Source organism: Conger conger, chromosome 12 (assembly GCF_963514075.1).
Source record: "Conger conger chromosome 12, fConCon1.1, whole genome shotgun sequence".
NCBI lineage: Eukaryota > Metazoa > Chordata > Actinopteri > Anguilliformes > Congridae > Conger > Conger conger.
The window spans coordinates 1,153,824-1,176,490 of NC_083771.1; the positions used below are offsets into that span (position 1 = coordinate 1,153,824).

The 22,667-nt window shown below is 48.8% G+C and overlaps 2 non-coding genes and 2 pseudogenes across 2 annotated transcripts; all 4 read left to right on the forward strand.

Annotated features, from left to right (window-relative positions):
• Positions 1-9,931: 9,931 nt before the first annotated feature.
• On the forward strand, positions 9,932-10,104 carry LOC133106549 (U2 spliceosomal RNA; annotated as a pseudogene).
• Positions 10,105-10,468: 364 nt separating this feature from the next.
• On the forward strand, positions 10,469-10,585 carry LOC133106099 (U5 spliceosomal RNA). Its single transcript, XR_009704276.1, has one exon. It is a non-coding gene; the product is annotated as a U5 spliceosomal RNA (small nuclear RNA).
• A 5,706-nt stretch (positions 10,586-16,291) lies between these two features.
• Positions 16,292-16,472, forward strand: LOC133106506 (U2 spliceosomal RNA; annotated as a pseudogene).
• A 351-nt stretch (positions 16,473-16,823) lies between these two features.
• Positions 16,824-16,940, forward strand: LOC133105744 (U5 spliceosomal RNA). Its single transcript, XR_009703937.1, has one exon. It is a non-coding gene; the product is annotated as a U5 spliceosomal RNA (small nuclear RNA).
• The last annotated feature ends 5,727 nt before the right edge of the window (positions 16,941-22,667 follow it).

Below are 22,667 nucleotides of genomic sequence, written 5' to 3' on the forward strand. Positions count from 1 at the left end.
TTTTTTGTGTAGGTTGTGTTAAAGAGCCCAACCGGAGAGGAGGAGTGAGGGGGTCCTCCGGGAGGGTAAGGCCCTTTTTGGGCGTGCTTTTCCTTTGTCTCTGTGTGTTTGATACTTCTGTTAAATTGTTTGTAGTGTGGTTTAGTTTTTGTGTGGTGGCGTAGCTGCTAGGGTCGGCGCCCGGAGGCACTGCTGTGTCCGTTTCTCGTTGAGGGAGAAGGAAGGGAAGCTCCTGGAGATGTCCCGTTTGGACTTCTCCAGGAAGCTTCTAATCGGGGCTTTAAAGTTTGTGCCGGGAGATATTAATTGTCTGGTGGTTCTTCCCCGGGGTCGGGGCTTTGATGTAAGCTTCCGAACCCCCCAGTTGTTGGGTTCCTTTTGGAACACCGTCGGAAACATTAAGGAGAGCTTCTCAATGTTTGATATTGAGAGGCTCACAGACGATTCAGTAAAACACATTATCTTCAAGATGTATAACGAGACAGTGGAGCCAGAGGACCTGGTATCGTGGCTGGCCAACTACTGTCTCGTTAGGGGGCCAGCACAGAAAATTTTTGACATCGACGGTATCTGGACGGGGAGCTGGAAGGTTCCGGTTAAATTGGTGGAGGATAGAACTGGTTATGGGGGGTTGAGACACCTGCCCTCCCTTATTGTTCTTGGGGAAAACAGGGGGCTGGTCTTCTACCAAGGCCAGCCAAAACTTTGCAGGAAGTGTGGGGCCTATGGCCACCTGGCAGAGGCCTGCCAGGTCATTTTCTGCAACAGGTGCAGGGAGGTGGGGCATCTCGCTGCTGAGTGCGAGAATGGAATCAGGTGCAACCTCTGCAGGTCGTCAAACCACCTGTTCAGAGATTGCCCTGATTCCTACGCTAACAGGGCTAAACAGGCGAGGGCTGACGCCCGGGAGAGGCAGCAGGAGGAGGGGGAGGCCATGAGGAAGGAGCAGGAGGAGAAGGAAGAGGGAAAGGGCGAGGAAGCCCAAGAAGGGGCAGAAGGTGAAAATAGTGGTCAGGGTGTGGCTTCTCCCAAGCCTCCTCTGGATCATCCAGGTGTTCTTTGGCAAACTTCAGATGGGCCTGTACATGTGCCTTCTTCAGCAGAGGAACCTTGCGTGCGCAGCAGGATTTTAATCCTTCACAGTGTAGTGTGTTACTGACGGTTCTCTTCATGACTGTGGTCCCAACTGCCTTCAGGTCATTAACAAGCTCCTCCTGTGTAGTACTGGGCTGATCCCTGACCTCTCTCATGATCATTGATATCCCACGAGGCGAGATCTTGCGTGGAGCCCCAGACCGAGGGAGATTGGCGGTGAGTTTGTGTTTCTTCCATTTTCTAATAATTGCTCCAACAGTTGTTAAACAAGCAGCTTGGTGAGAAGTTATTTTCTTGTAGCCCATCCCAGCCTTGTGCAGGTCTACAATTTTGTTCCTGATGTCCTTAGACAGCTCCTTTGTCTTGGCCATGGTGGAAACGTTGGAATCTGATTGTGTGGACAGGTGTCTTTTATACAGCTACATAACGATGTAGCGAGTTGACACAGGTGTTTTGGGTAATGAGCTGAGATTAGGAGTGCTTCTTAATGGAAAACTAACTGGTCTGTGGGAGCCAGAATTATTGCTGATTGGTAGGGGATCAAATATTTATTTCATGCAAAAATACGGTAATAAATTTATAAAAAGTATGATGTTGTTATTGTGGATTATTTTGTGATATTCTGTCTCTCAATGTTAAAATGCACCTATGATTAAAATTCTACACAAATCCATTCTTTGTAAGTGGGCAAATCTACAAAATCAGCAAGGGATCAAATAATTATTTGACTGTATGTGATGTGTAGTGGCGTAGGCAGGATTCTAAAACTGGTTGTACTTGCAGCACAATCAATATTAATGTACTTTACCTACGTTTGGGGAAATGGCAGAGAGAAAATACTTTGCTAAACAGACCAACTGCAAGAGGAAGTGCATGTCTTACGATCATACTGTTAAATGTGTGCTGTGTTAAAACCCGTGTTTTTCTGAATAGTCAGTAATGCGTGTTTGTAAGTTCCCACTCTGTTCTGAATTCATGAAGGATTCTTACAATTACATCTCAAAATAATACCTCTGCATTTTTAAAGGTAAAGAGGCACCTTTGTTTGTAGGCTATATAGACACACACACAGGATTTATTATTTTGGACAGTGCTGCAACAAATTCTTACATGCTATACAAAGAACTGTCATCACTGGAACAGGAAGCAGTGGCACTTATGGAGGAGCTCACTGCACAGGTGTGTGGTGTCTCAGAGACAGAACCCAAGGAATCTCAACAGGCCATGTATGATCATGTGCCTGTGCCTCCAGCCACACAGACTCTGGATGTCAAGGTGGCGTCGTATGGTCACAAGAGTTACATGCTGTGCAGGATGGACATTGGGAAGAAACAGAACACTCCGTGGAAGTGCAAAGAGGGTGATGTCCCCCTTTGCGGACAGCTAAAAGGGCACATTTGGGATATTTGTGAATTGCATCTTCATTGTATGTAGATTGTGAGGTGATTTCAATAAGTTCCTGAATCAAAATATGTATTTGTCTTTGAAATGGCTCACCGAGTATTGCTTTGTGGAAAGGCAATCTCTTAGGAGGTAGGGAGGGGTCAGGCCAAGTGTGAAAAGCCTACTTACTCAGCCTTATATTTTATATTTCTAATTGGATTTACTACAATATCTTCGAGACCCAAGACCAAGATGAACAAATGTCAGCAACCCTAACATCGTTACAATTGGTTAGCGCAGGCTTTTGCAACATTCCTGGACGGGTTCAAAACTGAGGGTTTGAATGTGTGATTCTAGAGCAATTCACAACCCAGAAATGATTCAGTCCTACTTGCTGTTCTCATATGATTGTAGCGGAGTTTGTGCTGAAAATAATTACATTACACACTTTGGATATATAAAGTTGATTAAATTGACAAATGTCAGAGTGTGGCAGTCATTAGTTCTCATTTTGCCTTCAGACCCCAGAGGGTTGAAAGCACTGGCTAAGCACATTTGTGATAAATAAGGATTTGTGGGCGTGTGATGTGAATTTATGGAGTAACAAAGGAGTTCTTCTGGCATGACATCAGTATAGGTATAAAGATATAGGTTTGAGGCAATTTGATACTCCAGACATGCAACTGTTCCTCATTGCAATCCCAAAAGCCAGGTCTCTGCCCAGTTTCTAACTGGGGACCAGTCTCGTGTGAGGCAAATGCGATAACCATGATACTTTTGAAACCACATGGCAGCAAGGCATCGTATTAGTTGCATTTAATTAAAAGTTCTGAAAATTGCACAATGATTTTGTGTTGAAGCATGTTTTCCTGCTATAAGGGAGTGGGGATGGAGGAACAGACACAACCGAAAAGGGAACCTTCACAGTTAACCACAGGACATTTGATAACCACCAATAGAATCTAGGGGAACCACAAGAGGAGAAAGGGAAAATGGTAAGAGTCCATTTAGACTTAGGCACTTCCAAACACAGTTTCTATAGAATAAGTGGAGAGCTTTAGAAGAAGAGAGGATATTCGAGAAAATTGATAGAGCCACCTGAATACAGAGTAACACAGTTTAGGAAGAGAACCTGAACAGGGCATAATCAGACAAAATCCTAATCTTAATCCTAAAACAAGAGAAATGTTGAATGTCTTTTAAAATATCTGTGCTGCTGGGCATTGGCTCAGTGTCTGAAGCAAAATGAAACACACAAACCCAGAAAGGAGGGAAAATTAGGCTTAAATAGAGTAGGCCCTGCCTACCAATAATGGATAACTGGTTTGGTAATTAGACTGCACCTGGTTACCAATTAACCAAGGCAGCAATCTGCACACGTGAGCCAAAAAAAGGTACTGGCTGGAAAATGAGTTGGGAAACCCTGACAGCGGCAAAAGGAAATCTCAGATCCTGAGTTTGATGTGTAGTTTCTGCAGTGGAGTGGCTATCACGTTTCCCAAGAAAACAAAAGGTCCTCAGTTTAAAGTTGAGCAAGAACTGCCAAAGCACACTTGTGATGAACCAGGATTTGTGGGTGTGGGTGACATGAATTTATGGATTAACAAATTCTTCTAGCATGAAGTACAAAGACTAATTGTCTGGAGATAAATTCAAACCTTTCAGATATCAACGTTGAGCCACAACGACACTGCAGAAACTACACATCAAGCTCATTATCTGAGATTTCCTTTTGCAGGAAAACATGTAAAAAGAATGGGCACTTTTTGTAACTAAGCATTAAAATAAATTATTATTATATCTTGCTGGCATATGGTTCCTTGTGTATTGTGCTTATTACATTAGACTCAAAAGACAAAGGTCCCCAAATTGGGCAGAAACATGGCTTTTGGGATTGCAACGAGAAACAAAGCGCATGTCTGGAATATCAAATTGCATAAAATTTCTCTCTGTGGCTCAACGTTGATGTAAAAAAATTTCAAACATTGGTCTCTACCTGAACCTATCTATGAATCTGACAATTATCCTGAGAACATTATGCCAGAAGAACCATCTTCTAAATCCATAAATTCATGTCACCCACACCCACAAATCCTTGTTCATCGCAGGTGTGCTAAAGCAGTGCTTATAGTGAAAAAGCTGTTTCTGCTCTGTCTCAAACCAAGGCGTTCTTGGCAAACATGATAGCCACTACACTGCAAAAACTTCACATCAAGCTCAATAACGGAGTTATTTTGGCAGGAAAACGTGCTTCAACACAAAAAGATTGTGCAATTTTCATGACTTATATGAATTACTTTGAATGCTATCTTGCTGCCATGCGGTTTCGGTTGTGTCGTGCTTATAACGTGAGCTTCTCACGCAAAAGGTCCCCAGTTTAAAGCCAAGCAGAAACATGGAATTTGGGACTGCACCAAGCAACACAGTCCATGTCTGGAATATCAATTGCGTAGAACTTCTCTCTGTGGCTCAACGTCGATATCAGAAAAGTTCAAACATCGATCTGTACTTGAACCTATCTCCTGACAATTAGCCCGAGTAATTTATGCCAGAAGAGCTACGTTGTTAATCCAAAAGATCACTTGACCCATGAATCCTTAGTTATCTCAAGTGTGCTTGGCCAATGTGAAACCCGTTTCTGCTCGGTTTTGAACCGAGAACCTTTAGCGTTCTTGGCAAACATGATAGCCACTAGCTTGCAGAAACTACACATCAAACTCATTATCTGAGATTTAATTTTGTAGGAAAACGTGCTTCAACACAAAAAGATTGTGCAATTTTCATGACTTAGTATTAAAAGCAGTTAGTATGATACCTTGCTGCCATGTGGTTTCGGTTGTGTAGTGGTTATCACATTAGCCTCACACGCGAGAGGTCCCTGCTTACAAACTGGGCAGAAACATGGCTTTTGAGTTTGCAAGGAGGAACACAGCGCATGTCTGGAGTATCAAATTGCGTAAAACGTCTCTCTGTGGCTCAACATTGACATCAGAAAAGTTCAAACATTGGTCTCTACTGGAATCTATCTATGATCTGACAATTAGCCTGAGTACATTATGCCCGAAGAACCATCTTGTTGATCCATAAATTGACGTCACCCACACCCACAAATCCTTGTTCATCGCAATGTGCTTTGGCAGTGCTAACAGCGGAAAAAAGCTGTTTCTGCTCGGTTTTGAACCAAGAACCTTTAGCGTTCTTGACAAACATGATAGCCACTACACTGCAGAAACGTCACATCAAGCTCAATACCGGAGTTATTTTGGCAGGAAAACATGCTTCAACACAAAGAAATTGTGCAATTTTCATGACTGAGCATTCAAAGCAATTAATATATTTTGCTGCCATGTGGTTTCGGTTGTCGTGCTTATAACGTGAGCTTCTCACGCAAAAGGTCCCCAGTTTAAAGCCAAGCAGAAACATGGAATTTGGGACTGCACCAAGCAACACAGTCCATGTCTGGAATATCAATTGCGTAAAACTTCTCTGTGGTTCAACGTCGATATCAGAAAAGTTCAAACATCGATCTGTACTTGAACCTATCTCCTGACAATTAGCCCGAGTAATTTATGCCAGAAATGCTACGTTGTTAATCCAAAAGATCACTTGACACATGAATCCTTAGTTATCTCAAGTGTGCTTGGCCGATGTGAAAGCGGTTCTGCTCGGTTTTGAACCGAGAACCTTTAGCGTTCTTGGCAAACATGATAGCCACTTGCTTGCAGGGAAACGTGCTTCAACACAATTTTTTTGTTGTTGCAATTTTCATAATGAGACGGGTGCGTGGGGGTTGGACCCAAAATGCACGACTCAGAAACAATAGTTAAATAAAGTCCCGTTAGGGCTTTATTCGGGACGAGTCCCAGGAGCGTAGTAAACACAAGCAAAGTCCATACACGAAGATCCAGCCAAACAAATATAAAACAAACAAAAAGCACGGTGCCGAGGGAAGAGGCAATCTCGTAGTCGGTAGACGTGCAGGGAGGTCCGGTAGCAGGAGAGCTGTCAGCGGGGCAGATGAACAGGCGGACGGCAGGCAGAGGCATAGTCGTGGGCGAAGCGGGAGTCGAAACCATGAAACAATCAGCGGGGCAAAAGTACAAAAACGGTAGGCGAGGACGTAGTCAAAAAACAAACGATGGTCACAAAACAGAAATCAATAAACTATGGTCGGTAAACAGGCTTGGATCGTAATATGTAATCAAAACAGTCAATGCTCAAGAGTTGCGTGGAAAACAGAGGCAGACAATTTCGCGAAAAACAGTTGCGCGACTGGGCTATAAATGCGGGTGTAGACAGGTGTAGACAATTAGTTAGAGCGTAACAAGGAAATGGAAAACAGGTGCGATGGATGACAAGTTTAACAAGGAGATTAGTAATCGTTAGTAATAAACCTATCCTGCCCTAGCATTAGTAAATTAGTAAATGACATGCACGAGAAACGTAAGGTAACATGAACACATGATTAGTCTTGTTAGTTTCTACCCAATCCTGATCTAGCGTTAGTCGTTTTAGTAAATAGACAAATGGAAATAATTAGGGAGTGAATGACAGAAGGAGCGAGAGAGAAAAGGCGGAACGCAAGGTTTGCGGAAAGACATGTAAAAGTGTATGCATACACAACGACCAGTTAACGTAACAATAAACATAAATCAAAACATAATACAAAACGAAACTAAGACGATAACCATTCAACATAACAAGGTAATATAATCGTAACGAAACATAACTAGACATGACGAGAAAATAAATCGTAACAAGAAATAAACTAAGCAACATGACGAACCTAGACTAACATAATACATGATAAGACACTACGTGACTAAGACAACATGAATAAACATAAAACATGGCGAGACAGACCTGAAACGTGACACATAACTTAGTATTAAAAGCAATTAGTACGACACCTTGCTGGCATGTGGTTTCGGTTGTGTAGTGCTTATCACGTTAGCTTCTCATGCAAAAGGTCCCCAGTTTTAAGCCGAGCAGGAACATGGATTTTGGGACTGCAACAAGCAACAAGCAACACAGTCCATGTCTGGAATATCAATTGCGTAAAACTTCTCTCTGTGGCTCAACGTCGATATCAGAAAAGTTCAAACATCGATCTGTACTTTAACCAACCTATCTATCTCCTTACAATTAGCCAGAGTAATTTATGCCAGAAGAGCTACATTGTTAATCCAAAAGATCACTTGACCCATGAATCCTTAGTTATCTCAAGTGTGCTTGGCCAATGTGAAAGCTGTTTCTGCTCGGTTTTGAACCGAGAACCTTTAGCGTTCTTGGCAAACATGATAGCCACTAGCTAACAGGGAAACGTGCTTCAACACAATTTTTTTTTGTTGCAATTTTCATAATTTAGCATTAAAAGCAATTAGTACGACACCTTGCTGGCATGTGGTTTCGGCTGTGTAGTGCTTATCACGTTAGCTTCTCATGCAAAAGGTCCCCAGTTTAAAGCCGAGCAGAAACATGGATTTTGGGACTGCAACAAGTAACAAGCAAGACAGTCCATGTCTGGAATATCAATTGCGTAAAACTTCTCTCTGTGGCTTAACGTTGATATCAGAAAAGTTCAAACATCGATCTGTACTTTAACCAACCTATCTATCTCCTTACAATTAGCCCGAGTAATTTATGCCAGAAGAGCTACATTGTTAATCCAAAAGATCACTTGACCCATGAATCCTTAGTTATCTCAAGTGTGCTTGGCCAATGTGAAAGCTGTTTCTGCTCGGTTTTGAACCGAGAACCTTTAGCGTTCTTGGCAAACATGATAGCCACTAGCTAGCAGGGAAACGTGCTTCAACACTATTTTTTTGTTGTTGCAATTTTCATAACTTAGTATTAAAAGCAAATCGTATGAAACCTTGCTGGCATTTGGTTTTGGTGTTGTACTGTTTATCACGTTAGCCTCACAAGCAGATACTTGGCTTTTGGGATTGCAACGTGGAACTCAGAACATGTCTGGATATCAAATTGCTTAAAAACTCATCACTGTGGCTCACGGTTAATGTCAGAACATTTTAAACATTAGTCTCTACGTGAACCAACCAATCTATCTCCTGACAATTAGCCTGAGTACATTACGCCCGAAGAACCATCTTGTTAATCCATAAATTGACGTCATCCACACCCACAAATCCTTGTTCATCGCAATGTGCTTTGGCAGTGTTTACAGTGGAAAAAGTTGTTTCTGCTTCATTTCAAACCAAGGACTTTTGTCGTTCTTGACAAACATGATAACCACTACACTGCAGAAACGTCACATCAAGCTTAATACCGGAATTATTTGGGCTGGAAAACGTGCTTCCACAGAAAAAAATTTCATGACTTGGCATTCAAAGCAATTACTTTGCAATATCTTGCTGAAATGCGGTTTCGGTTGTGTTGTGCTTATAATGTTAGCTTCTCACGCTAAAGGTCCCCAGTTTAAAGCCGAACAGATACATGGATTTTGGGACTGCAACAAGGAACACAGTCCATGTCTGGAATATTAAATTGTATCAAAACTCATCACTGTGGCTCAACGTTGATGTCAGCAGCACTGAAACAGCCCTGGTAAAAGTACTCAATGACCTACTCCTCACTTCTGACAGTGGCTGCATCTCTACTTGTAGGCCTCCGTGGACAGGCTCTCTCTTTGTTTAGATCATATCTATCGGACCAATATCAATTTGTGCACTTTAACAATGACTCCTCTAATCAATCCAGGGTTAGATACAGAGTACCACAAGGATCTGTGCTTGGGCCCTTGCTGTTCTCTCTCTATATCAGGGCTCTCAAGTTTCATGAAAAACTCTGAGTGAGATTGCAAATCAGGGCTGGAGCAAATCGACATTGTGTATGTTTTGGTCGCAGAGGCCCCTGGCCTGGCTGGCGGCGCATGGGGTCCTCCCGGTCCAAGGAGTGCTGCATGCCCGGAGACTGGCCAGGACTGCAAAGTGCCCTTGGCCCAGGTGTGGAGAGGAAGAGTCGGTCCGCCACTGCCTGTGGGACTGCCCGGTGGCAAGGACCCTCTGGACACAGTGCGGGCCCCTGATCCAGCTGCTGTTGGGAGCGGGAAGGACCCTGCAGTGCCAGACTGTACTCTATGGTGTGGGCAGGGGAATGGACACATGCAAGTGGAGGTGCCTGTGGCTGGCAATAAACTGCTTTAAACAGGCCATCTGGTCGGCCCGCACTGTGTGCTGCCCGGTACAAAGGTCATCTTTTTTAAGGATCTTGTTGGTTATTTTAAACAGTTTTGTGTGGTTTTATCAATAAAAAAAGGGAAGGGTAAGAGGTCATGGTGGGAATTTTAATAAAATTACATACCTTTTATTGTATTTCTGTATATGGAATGTAATTTTGTGATTTTGTTATTTAAGATTTGTTATTTATTCCTGTAATGACTTGCCCTTGCAAAAATAATGTATTGTAATTTTTAAATGTATTGATACAATAAAAACCTTTAAAAACAAAAAATCTATTCTTATCAGTTTAATATCTGATACGTCCCCTATCAGGGGACTATATATTAAACGGATTTTTGGCACAGGGAGTCGGAGAAGGAGCTTGCTCCGTCCGCTTCAAGCATCGACCCGTTATTGCAGTGCGTGCAGGAACAGTGCGCCTCTCCAAGTTTTGTGCAAAGAAAGGTTGTGTTTTGTTGTCGTTTATTAGGTGGGTGGGTTGCCCTGTTCTTCCCCCCCTTTTTTTGGTGTTTGTTTGTTTGTTTGTTTGTTTGTATGTATGTATGTATGTAAATTGTGTTGTAAATAGGGTGAATATGTGCCCTTGTTGTAAGTGTGCTTGCCTCTGTTTTTAGCAAAATGATTTTGTGTGCGGGACGTAACTGTTTGTTGTTATTGCGCTGTCTTGCTTTTACCCACCTTCCCTCTCGGATTGTCTGTCCGGCCGGCTGGCAGCAGTGGCAACCCCGGGTCAGTGGGAGTGGCTGGGAAGGGGGCCGGAGGCGCCTGGTGCGCTGACAGGTCACATTTCGCTCGGGTTTCTCTTCAGCACGCACAAATCTTTCGCCTTTTACTAAAGATTTCCGTGGAGAGGAACGCACCTGAGTTTGTGCTATTTTTGGATGCTCCGTCCACAGGATGGGGCAGCTTCGAACGGTTTAAGGACAGACGGCAATGTGCGACAGGTATGCGGGTTGCTTGCGAGTCGCCGATGAGCCGAGCCGACTTGCTCGTTTCTGGCTTATCGCCTGCTTGCCGCGTGCGATCGATGCCCCGCTCGCTAAATAGCTTTGGTCACTGCCTAGAGAGCAGCTATTCAGTAAGTAACTCGGTAGTAAGTACGTCACAGTGTACTCGGTATGTGTCGAGTGTTTTTGGCGGCTGTGCCTGCCAGTGGAGGACAGTGGATCTTGGTGGGAGGAGCCAGCTGAGTCCGGTCGTTACGGTAGCTCGCCGACCGGCCAGTCAGTGCGTGCGCAGGGTTCTTGGGAAGGCGGGGAGGGGGGCCGGCCCCTGGGCCAGGTGGCGTCTGCCCCGAGCGCGGTCCGGGGCCACCGGGAGGGCGCCGTCGGCAGGGGCCCGTTTGTGGTTATCGCTTCTCGGCCTTTTGGCTAAGATCAAGTGGTTTGTGGTGAGGAGAAGTGACCAATTTGTAAGTATGGCGAACAGTAATTGGAGAGCAGTTCGGAATACCGTGAGAGTAAAGTGGGCAGGAGCCCCAGGGAGAATGCCCCAGAGGGAAGAGTTTGTGAAGGCCTTCGTCTTGGAGAAGTTCTCGCTGTCGGAGAACGACATTCTGGGGATACAGAGGAATGGAAGGGAGGAGTTCGTGGATGTAGCCTTCAGAGGACCGGATGCATTTAAGGCGTTCATGGAGCGGTGCAAGAGGGAAGATCTGGGGTCATACCGCGTGGAGTCCATGGAGAGGAGGAACCACAGGGTGGTGATTATCAACCTCTTCGATATGAACGTGCCGGACGAGGCTGTCGGGAGGTACCTGGAGAGGTACGCCAGGGTGGTGGCCGGACCCAGATACCGGAGGGACGTCTTCGGCTTCTGGAATGGCCAGAGGGTGTATGAGGTCCTGCTCCGGGAGAGTGACCATGGATACGAGGGCTTCCTCCATCCTCCAGCCCTCTGCATGGTCGAAGGAGTGAAGGGCCACATCATGTACTCCAGACAGCCTCCTTTCTGTCGGCGATGCATGGAGGTGGGCCACGTCGACGCGGGGTGCATGTTGGTGGTGTGCCACAATTGCCGACAAAGAGGGCACATGGCGGCCGAGTGCAAGGAGCCGCGCACCTGCAACGTCTGCGGCTCGGGGGATCATCTCATGAGGGCATGCCCTGAGCGCCGCCGCACCTACGCCGACGCAGCCAGGGAGAGAGCAACGCCTACACCAGGGCCAGCGGGGGCTGAGAGGCCTATACCAGGCCCAACAGAGGCTGAGAGGCCTACACCAGGCCCAGCAGAGGCTGAGAGGCCTACAGCAGGCCCAGCAGAGGCTGAGAGGCCTATACCAGGCCCAAAGGAGGCAGAGAGGCCTACATCAGGCCCAGCAGGGGCTGAGAGGCCTACACCAGGCCCAGCAGGGGCTGAGAGGCCTGTACCAGGCCCAACGGAGGCTGAGAGGCCTGCACCAGGCCCAACAGAGGCTGAGAGGCCTACAGCAGGCCCAGCAGAGGCTGAGAGGCCTATACCAGGCCCAACGGAGGCTGACGGGCCTACACCAGGCCCAAAGGAGGCGGAGAGGCCTACATCAGGCCCAGCAGGGGCTGAGAGGCCTACACCAGGCCCAGCAGGGGCTGAGAGGCCTACACCAGGCCCAGCAGAGGCTGAGGGGCCTACACCAGGCCCAGTGGAGGCTGAGGGGCCTACACCAGGCCCAACAGAGCACAGCAAGGCGGAAAGCAGGAAGGGGGACCAGAGAGGGCCTGCACCGGGCTCAGCGGGGCCTAGCACCGAGGAAGGCCCGATCCCAGACACCGATCTGGAGCTCGGCAGCAGGGAGGGGAGGGAGACGGCGGATGAGGGCAGCGACGACTCCGACATGGAGCTGTCCATGGAGGAGGATGCCGTCATCAGGCTGAGGGGAGAGAAGAGGAAGGAGAGGCCTGAGATGGCTGGAGCTCCACCAGGGGGGAGGCAGGCAAAGGCCAGGGCTCCGGTCAAGGCCATAGCCAGGCCCAAGGACTGGGCCGAAGAGGTGGAGAACGAGATGGGGGACTCGGACGCTCCATTGCCGGCGGAACCCAGGATGGGGATGGAGAAGATTTTTGGACGGAGGTAGGCTGAAAGCCTCAGTAAAAATATTATTGCTGTAATGGAGAAAATCTGTATGTCTTTAAACACGGGGGCATAAAGGAAAAGGATAAACGGGCTGCACTGTTTTTATCCCTAAAAGAAATGCCTTGGGATGTGTTTTTTCTGCAGGAATGTCATTTGGGAGGGGGGAAAGATGTAGACGCGTTTAGGAAGGATTGGGTGATGGGGCCTTCGGTTTGGTCAGTGGGGAATGTCCATGCTGACGGTTTGGGGATTTTGTTTCAAGGTAGGGGTGTGTTGGTAGAGGAAATCCTGTCGGTAGTACCAGGGAAACTAATGTGGGGAGATGTTCTGTGGGGAGGGGAAAAATTTAGGCTGATAAATGTGCATGCCCCGTGCAACATTTCTGAACGTTTTAAGTTCTTTAAGGTTTTACCAGATTTGTTGGCGACAAATAGAAATATTATTTTGGGGGGGGATTTTAATGTGTCTATGGACGAGGGGATGGTGGGAGGGAGGAGGGATTTTTCGGCCCTTTATTTAAAAAAAGAGATTTTGGACAAATTTGCTTTGTTTGATTGTTTTAGGAAAGATGGCCGACAGGGGGAGGGGTTTACCTGGGCAAACTCCAGGGGCTGCAGGAGAAGGTTAGATTATTTTTTTGTTTCAAAAAAATTTAAGTTGAAAAATTTTGGGGTGTTGCCTAGTTGGTCCTCAGACCATTGTTTTATAAAGTGTATTTTGGAGGGAGGGGAGCCTGAAAGGAAAAGGGTTTGGGTTTTTAATTCGGAGCTCCTGGAAGACTTTTGTTTTGTTGAGCAATTTAGGGAATTTTATTTGGGGTGGAAGGCCTTCAAAGCCCAGTTTGTATGTGTTCTGGATTGGTGGGAGGTGGTGAAGGTAAGGATAAAAGAGTTCTGTGTGGCATACGGGATAGCAAGGAGAAGGGAAGAGAGAGGGAGGGTGTGGGTATTGCAGAGTGATTTGCAATACTGGGTGGGCGTGGCAAACAGGGGAGGGAGGGTAAGGACAGAGGAGGTCAAGGCCTTAAAAGAGCAAATAAAGGCGTACTATGTGGAGAAAGCAAGGCGGTTTGCCTTCCTGGCGAGGGTGGAGAGGAAGGAAAAGGACGAGAGGGTGACGCCTTTCTTTTTCAAGGCGGTGAGTGCGCGCCAAAGCGAGGGATGGATGGAGGCGCTAGCTACAAACCAGGGGGAGGTAAGACTGCAGGAGGAAAAGCTAGACGCTGCAGCGCGTTTCTATTCTGTGCTGTTTGGTAGGGAGGAGAGGGACACAGAGGAGGGGGACAGGCTGGTGGCGCAGCTCTGGAGGAAGGTAGGGGAGGGACATCAGGAAGCTCTGGGGAGGAGGATAGGGATGGAAGAGGTAAGGGAAGCCTTGTTCTCCCTAAAGGCGGGGAAGACTCCAGGGAGGGACGGGATCACCAGGGAGCTATATACCCACTTCTGGGGTATAATGGCGGAGGACCTGGTGGAGGTGTTTAACCGGGTGGGAGAAGTGGGGAAAATGCCCCAGTCAATGAGGGAGGGGGTTATACACCTGCTTTTCAAGAAGGGTGAGTGGAAAGATCTGGGGAACTGGCGGCCAGTCACACTCCTCTGCACCGACTACAAGGTGCTGGGGAAGGTGCTGGCCAACAGGGCCAAGGGGGTTCTGGGGGAAGTGCTGGGACCAGATCAAACCTGTGCGGTCCCGGGAAGGATGGGGTCCCAAAACTTAATTTTGGTCAGGGATGTGCTGAGCTGGGCGAGAAGCAGGAAGGTGGGGGTAGGGGTGATCGGCCTGGACCAGCAGAAGGCGTTCGACCGGGTCGACCACGCCTTCCTGGTGCAGGTTCTGGGAAGGATGGGGTTCGGAGTGCGGTTTATTTCCTGGGTGAAGACCCTCTATAGTGGGGCCTTCAGCCGGGTAAAAGTGAATGGAGCTCTGAGCGCGGCGGTGTCGCAGGGTAGAGGGGTGAGACAGGGGTGCCCTCTGTCCCCACTGCTCTATGTCTGCTTTATAGAGCCCTTGGCAGAACTGATGAGGCAGGACAGGGCTTTTAGGGGCCTGCAGATCCCAGGCAGCGGGGGAGAGACTTTAAAGCTGCTGCAGTATGCGGACGACACTACAGTGGTGGTCTCCTCTGAAAGGGACATCGAGAGGGTCATGGGCCTGGTGGGCCAGTACTGTCGGGGGTCGGGGTCCAAAGTTAATTATAGCAAGTCGGCAGTGATGGTGACCGAGGGATGGAGAGGGAGGAGGGGGGAACAGCAGGGCCTCGCAGTGTGTGAGGACGGGATGAAGGTGCTGGGGATCCGGTTCAGCAGGGAGAGGGCAGACAGGCTGAACTGGGAGCAGTGCCTGGAAAAGGTAAGGAAGAGGGTGGGCTTGTGGAGGGCGAGAGCTTTAACAGTGACAGGTAAGGTACTAGTGGTGAAGGCGGACTTTTTGCCGCAATTGATTTATTTAGGGAGGGTTTTTCCGATGCTGGCGGTGTGCAGGGTGAAATTGAACCGGCTGATTTTTAATTTCCTGTGGGGAGGGCGGTTGGAGCCGGTAAAACGGGAGGTTTTGTTTTTGCCAGTGGAGAAAGGGGGAAGAGGCCTCGTGGACGTGGGCGTAAAGCTTGAGGTGTTATATCTGAAGGGCATTGTGGATACCCTGGTGGGGGATGAAGGCCACAAGTGCCGGCACCTCATGAAGATGTGGGTGGGGACAGCCATGAGGGAGCTGGTGGGGTGGGACAACAGGGGGCCGAGGGCGAAGGACACCCCGTGGTGGTACACAAGGGCAGTGCTCTTTTTAAGAACGCACAGGGAGATCATCATGGCGCAGGGGCTGCGGGACCATCGGGCCCTCTATAAAGCGATCCTGGGCAGGAGGACGAGGGAGGCAGAGAGGGAGGTGGAAAGGTGCGGAGGGCAATGGAGGTGGTTGACGGCCAGGTGGCTCCCAAACCGGGCAGGAGACCTGAACTGGTTGGGAGGTCTGGGAAGACTACCGGTGAGGGAGAGGATGCACAGGGCTGGCACTGCCAGGAGCCCTTTGTGCCCCAGGGGGTGTGGGAGGGAGGAGACGGGAGGGCATGCCCTATGGGAATGCCCTTTTGCAAGAGTGTTCTGGGGGAGGGCAAACAGGGTGGTGTTTCTCCCGGTATGGGCCACAGCAGTGGACAAAGAGGGGGTCATGAGGGCTGCCGGGGTGGGGAGCCTGAAGGCTGAGGAGAGGGAGGTTTTCAGCCTCCTGGTGAGCTGGGGGAAGCTGGCCTTGTGGGACAGCAGGAACAGGAAAATGCTGAATCCCTCAGATGGCACGACGGGGGGGCAGTGTTTCAAGGGGTGGGAGAGAAGAGTGGAGGTGGAGATGAGGGTGTGCGCCCAGGTAGAGGGGAGAAAAAGGGGAGAAAAGAAATGGGGAAGGGTGAAGGCCGCCTTGAGCCTGTAAGAGGCAAATGTGTAAATAGTGTAAATAAAAGTGTAAATAATGAATGTATATGTGTTGTCTGTGGAAAAGGTAAGGGGTGGGTATACAGTTGGTGTTATGTGTGTGTAATGTAAATAAAATGTAAAATGATATTTGTAAAAATAAAAGTTTCTTATATAAAAAAAAAAATCTGTTCTCATCAGTTTAATATCTGATACGTCCCCTATCAGGGGACTATATATTAAACGGATTTTTGGCACAGGGAGTCGGAGAAGGAGCTTGCTCCGTCCGCTTCAAGCATCGACCCGTTATTGCAGTGCGTTCGGGAACGGTGCGCCTCTCCAAGTTTTGTGCAAAAAAAGGTTGTGTTTTGTTGTCCTTTACTAGGTGGGTGGGTTGCCCTGTTCTTCCCCCTTTTTGTTTGTTTGTTTGTTTGTTTTGTATGTATGTAAATTGTGTTGTAAATGGGGTGAACATGTGCCCTTGTTGTAAGTGTGCTTGCCTCTGTTTTTTAGCAAAATGATGTAGTTTTCTGTGCGGGACGTAACTGTTTGTTGTTATTGCGCTGTCTCGCTTTTCCCACCTTCCCTCTCGGATTGTCTGTCCGGCCGGCTGGCAGCAGTGGCAACCCCGGGTCAGTGGGAGTGGCTGGGAAGGGGGCCGGAGGCGCCTGGTGCGCTGAAAGGTCACATTTCGCTCGGGTTTCTCTTCAGCACGCACAAATCTTTCGCCTTTTACTAAAGATTTCCGTGGAGAGGAACGCACCTGAGTTTGTGCTATTTTTGGATGCTCCGTCCACAGGACGGGGCAACTTCGAACGGTTTAAGGACAGACGGCAATGTGCGACAGGTATGCGGGTTGCTTGCGAGTCGCCGATGAGCCGAGCCGACTTGCTCGTTTCTGGCTTATCGCCTGCTTGCCGCGTGCGATCGATGCCCCGCTCGCTAAATAGCTTTGGTCGCTGCCTAGAGAGCAGCTATTCAGTAAGTAACTCGGTAGTAAGTACGTCACAGTGTACTCGGTATGTGTTGAGTGTTTTTGGCGGCTGTGCCTGCCAGTGGAGGACAGTGGATCTTGGTGGGAGGAGCCAGCTGAGTCCGGTCGTTACGGTAGCTCGCCGACCGGCCAGTCAGTGCGTGCGCAGGGTTCTTGGGAAGGCGGGGAGGGGGGCCGGCCCCTGGGCCAGGTGGCGTCTGCCCCGAGCGCGGTCCGGGGCCACCGGGAGGGCGCCGTCGGCAGGGGCCCGTTTGTGGTTATCGCTTCTCGGCCTTTTGGCTAAGATAGGCGGTCGAATCGTTGGTTGGTGGGAGAGGAGTCTTGTCGCGTTCAAAGGAAAAAGTAAGTAAATAATAGTTGTCTTTTTTTGTTGCTTGTGTTGCTTGTGTCCTTTTTTTGTGTAGGTTGTGTTAAGAGCCCAACCGGAGAGGAGGAGTGAGGGGGTCCTCCGGGAGGGTAAGGCCCTTTTTGGGCTTGCTTTTCTTTGTTTCTTGGTTGGTTGGAGGTCTGTGTAGAATTGTTTGTAGTGTGGTGAAATTTGTGTGGTGGCGTATCCGGGATGGCGGCTGCTAGGGTCGGCGCCCGGAGGCACTGCTGTGTGCGGTTCTCCCTGAAGGAGAAGGAAGGGAAGCTCCTGGAGATGTCCCGTTTGGACTTCACCAGGAAGCTGCTCATGGGAGCCTTAAAGTTTGTGCCGGGAGACATAAACTGTTTGGTTGTGCTCCCGAGGGGTCGGGGCTTTGACGTAAGCTTCCGCACCCCTCAGCTGTTGGGTTCCTTCTGGAACTCAATCGAAAACATTAAGGAGAGCTTCTCAATGTTCGACATTGAGAGGCTCACAGATGACTCTGTAAAATACATCGTTTTTAAGATGTACAATGAGACTGTGGAGTCGGAAGACCTGGTGGCCTGGCTAAGAAACTACTGCCTGGTGAGGGGGCCAGCCCAGAAAATTATGGATGTAGATGGAATTTGGACTGGGAGTTGGAAGGTCCCGGTGAAATTGGTGGAGGACAGGAATGGTTATGGGGGGTTGAAACATCTGCCCTCCCTTATTGTTCTGGGGGAGAACAGGGGGCTGGTCTTCTACCAAGGCCAGCCAAAACTCTGCAGGAAGTGTGGGGCCTATGGCCATCTGGCAGAGGCCTGCCAGGTCATTTTTTGTAACAGGTGCAGGGAGGTGGGGCATCTCGCGGCTGAGTGCGTGAATGGAATCAGGTGCAATCTCTGCAGGTCTTCAGACCACCTGTTCAGAGATTGCCCTGATTCCTACGCGAACAGGGCCAAGCAGGCGAGGGCTGACGCCCGGGAGAGGCAGCGGGAGGAGGGGGAGGCCATGAGGAAGGAGCAGGAGGAGAAGGAAGAGGGAAAGGGTGAGGAAGCCCAAGAAGGGGCAGAAGGTGAGAATGGTGGTCAGGGTGTGGCTGGAATGAGTGGAGTGAGTGAGAATGTGGGAGAGAATGAGGGAGAGCCAGGTGGAGTGAATGGGGGAGCAAACGAGGGAATGAGTGTGGGCGTGGCTGGTGGGAAGAGTGCAGGTGAGAATGGGGGAGTAAATGAGGGAACGAGTGTGGGCGCGGCTGGTGGAAAGGGTGCTGGTGAGAATGTGAGAGAGAACGAGGGAGAGGCAGGTGGAGTGAATGTGAAGGTTAATGACGGAATGAGTGTGGGCGTGGCCGGGAAAGAAGGTGCAGGGGAGGAGGTGGAAGTGAAGGTGGGGGAGAACAGGGCGAAAGAAATGGCCTGTGAACCCGTCGAGTCTCTGTACTCTGACTCCGACTCTGACGCAGTCTTCATGGAGACTGTAACAGAGGGGGAGAGTGATGAGGAAATGTTGGTGGAAGGAATTGTCCGTAAAAGAGGTGCAGAGACTGGAACGGAAGGGGTGGAAAGAAAGAAAAGGGGGGTGAGGGAGAGGTGGGGCCTGATGGCTGGGCTGTCAGACAGCGGGTCATCGGGCTCCTCCCCAATCTACCCGGAGCAAGGACAAAACCAGGCCCCGTATATCTCCGAGACTGAACCATCGTCATCTGCTGGGTCACCAGCAGGTGGCGGTGGGGTTTTAAAGTGATGGTGAGTATGGCATTTCTTTGAACTTTGTGGTGTTTTTAACTCTTTCTGCCTGTTTTAACCCTCACTTTTTAATTAAAAAAAAATATTAATAAAATGGCTTCCCAGCACATGCCCCTCACGGTGGCGACCATTAATGTGTGCAGCGTGAGGACATTAAAGCGGGCAAGATCTGTGTTGTGTTCTTTGGAAAGTGTGCAAGCAGATGTGATTTGCCTACAGGAGTGTGGGCTGCCATATCGCTCCTCCTACAGGATGTGGGAGGACCTATGGCAGCAGGGGCCGTCTCTCTGGAGCGGCTCCCACTCCAATCGGGCGGATGGTGTGGCAGTGCTGGTGAAGAACAGAAATATTGAGGTGAAGGGGAGCACAGTGGTGAGAACAGGCAGAGTTTTAAAAGTATCTCTCGCTTTTAATGAAATGACTTTTAACCTCGTGAATATTTATTGCCCGCAGGGGAAGCAGGAGCGCTGGGAGCTCCTTCAGGAGCTCCCCACATATCTTTTAGGGCGAGCTCCTCTGCTATTGGTTGGGGATTTTAATTGCGTTTTAAACAGGGCTGGGCGGAGGGGAGCAGGGGAGGATTTTAAAATGGACAAAACGTCTTTTTATTTGGAAAATTTAATAAAGGATTTTAAACTCACGGATGTTTACTCTGCTCTTAACCCGGGGCAGGAGGGTTTTACCTGGCGCACGAGTGATGGATCCCGGGCATCGAGGATTGACTTCCTCTTTGCCAGGGGTTTTGCTGGTCTGGCATCGTCTCTGAGCCCGGTATTTTACACAGACCATTCCCTGCTGTGCTGCTCCCTGGCTGTGAAGTCAGGTGTAGCAGTCGGCAGGGGAATATGGAAACTGAACTGCCGGTTGTTGGAGGACCCGGCAGTAGTGATGGCTTTTAATGAAGTATTTGAAGAATGGCGGACCCTCCAATGTTTTTATGAGACCCGGGCTGAGTGGTGGGAGTGGGTAAAAAAACAAATAAAGGGATTTTTTATTAAACAGGGGAGGGAGAAAAAAGCAAATGAGAGGAGGGTGTGGGTGGGACTACAAAAAAGATTGAATAGATACGGGAATTTAATAAATATGGGGTTTGATTTTAAAGAAGAATATGAAGAGGTCAAAAGAGAGATGGAGATTTTAATGGAGAAGAAATGCCAAAGCATCATTTTTAGCAGTAGAGAAAAGGAGATTGAGGAAGGAGAAAAGTGTACAAGATTCTTTTTTAAAAAGATTTTATCAAGGAATATTTTAATGAAAGGTCTGAAGGGAGAAGATGGAGTTTTAAATACAGATACAGATGGCATGCTGAGGGTGGTGGAGGGGTTTTATGGTAATTTATTTAGGGAAAAGGAGGTAGAGGAGGAAAGGACGGGGGAGGTGCTAAATTTTATAGAGGGGGTGGTGGAGGATAGAGGCGTTTTGGAAGGAGGAATAGGGAGGGAAGAGCTAACACGCAGTTTTAAGTCTTTTAAAAAAGGCAAAGCACCGGGGTTGGATGGGCTGCCATGGGAATTTTATGGGAAATTTTGGTATTTATTGGAATCGGACCTTTTAAATATTTTTAACGAATTTGACAACCTTGAAATTTTACCCAAGAGTTTTAGAGAGGGGGTGGTCACATTGATTTTTAAAAAAGGGGATAGGTCCAATATTAAGAATTGGCGTCCGATCACCCTTTTAAATTTCGATTTTAAACTCTTAAGTAAGATTTTAACCCTGAGGATGAGGACAGTTTTACCTGACGTGATCCACCCGGATCAAACTTGTGCTGTGGCTGGAAGGAGGATCACTGACAGCCTCGTACTGGTAAGAGACGCCATTTGTTATGCGAGAGACAGAAACATTTGGCTCGCCGTACTAAATTTAGATTTCGAAAAGGCGTTCGATCGAGTCTCGCACCAGTACCTGTTCAAGGTGCTGGGGAAAATGGGCTTTTCGGCTGGGTTCTTAGCACGGGTGGGGCTTCTGTACACGGGGATTAGAAGCAGAATCCTGGTGAACGGGGTCCTCTCCAAGGCAGTAGACGTCCGCTGCGGTGTCCGCCAGGGCTGTCCGTTATCGCCACTTCTGTTTGTGTGCTGTATAGAGCCACTGGCACAAGTGTTGAGAAGGGATACCCGGATATCAGGGCTGGGCATTCCAGGGAGTGGTGGGCAGGAGGCCCGCTGCATTTTATACATGGATGACGTGACCGTACTCTGCACTGACCAGCCTTCCATTGACCGGACTGTTGACAGGACAGTGTGGTTTGGGAGGGCCTCAGGGGCAAAATTAAATAAAGACAAGTGTGACCTAAAACTGTACGGACGTTGGACAGAGACCGAACTCTCTGGAATGCCAATGACGGCAAGACCTGACCAGATGAGAATCCTCGGGGTCCAATTTAATTCTGACGGACGTGGGGATGGGAACTGGGAAGGGATTTTAAAAACAACAGAAAAACGGCTGGGGTTTTGGAGACTGAGGGAACTATCGCTGGAGGGCAAAATACTCATTTTAAAATCAGTGATTTTACCCTTGTGGCTGTTTGTGAGTGTTGTGTTTGTGCCGTCTCGTGCCGTGTTGTCTCGTCTTGATCGTGCTGTGTTTTATTTTTTATGGGGCACAAAATGGGAGCGGTTGCCCAGAACGGTGGTAAAGAAGGAACCAGAGAAGGGTGGGAAGGGTGTTCTGGATTTTTACACTGTGTTGTGGTGCCACTTTGTGGCGCTGCAGGTGTCCTTGTGTCTGTCCCTGTCTTGTAAAGCTTCCTTTTTTTGTCAAGTTTTTTAGTGGTGCCTATTTTAGAAGCATTGGGGTGGTGAAGGTGCCTTTAACGGTGCCTTTGGCTTTTAAAATGGTGGGAGGGTATGTGAAAATGAAGGCCTTTTTAAAGAAGATGGGGTTGGAAGGGGTGGGAGCGGGGGTTTTAACCAACCACAAGTCTCTCCTGTCCTTTGTGCAGGGTAGGGATCCGGTGAGCCAGGTGCGTGAGCTGGCAGTAGGCCAGCCGGAAGAAGTTTGGAACGCTGTGGCCCACCCAGATCTGCTGCATCGCCATAGAGACCTGGCCTGGCTGGCGGCGCATGGGGTCCTCCCGGTCCAAGGAGTGCTGCATGCCCGGAGACTGGCCAGGACTGCAAAGTGCCCTTGGCCCAGGTGTGAAGAGGAGGAGTCGGTCCGCCACTGCCTGTGGGACTGCCCGGTGGCAAGGACCCTCTGGACACAGTGCGGGCCCCTGATCCAGCTGCTGCTGGGAGCGGGACGGACCCTGCAGTGCCAGATGGTGCTGTACGGCGTGGGCAAGGGAAGGACCTCACGTCAGTGGAGATGCCTGTGGCTGGCCATAAACTGTGTGAAACAGGCCATCTGGACTGCCCGCACTGTGTGGATCAAAGAGAACAGGGCCTTGTCACCGGAGGCACTGAGGAGGGTGGCGTTTGCCTCCCTCAGAGACTACATGTGGCGTGACCGGCGGAGAAGAGGAGT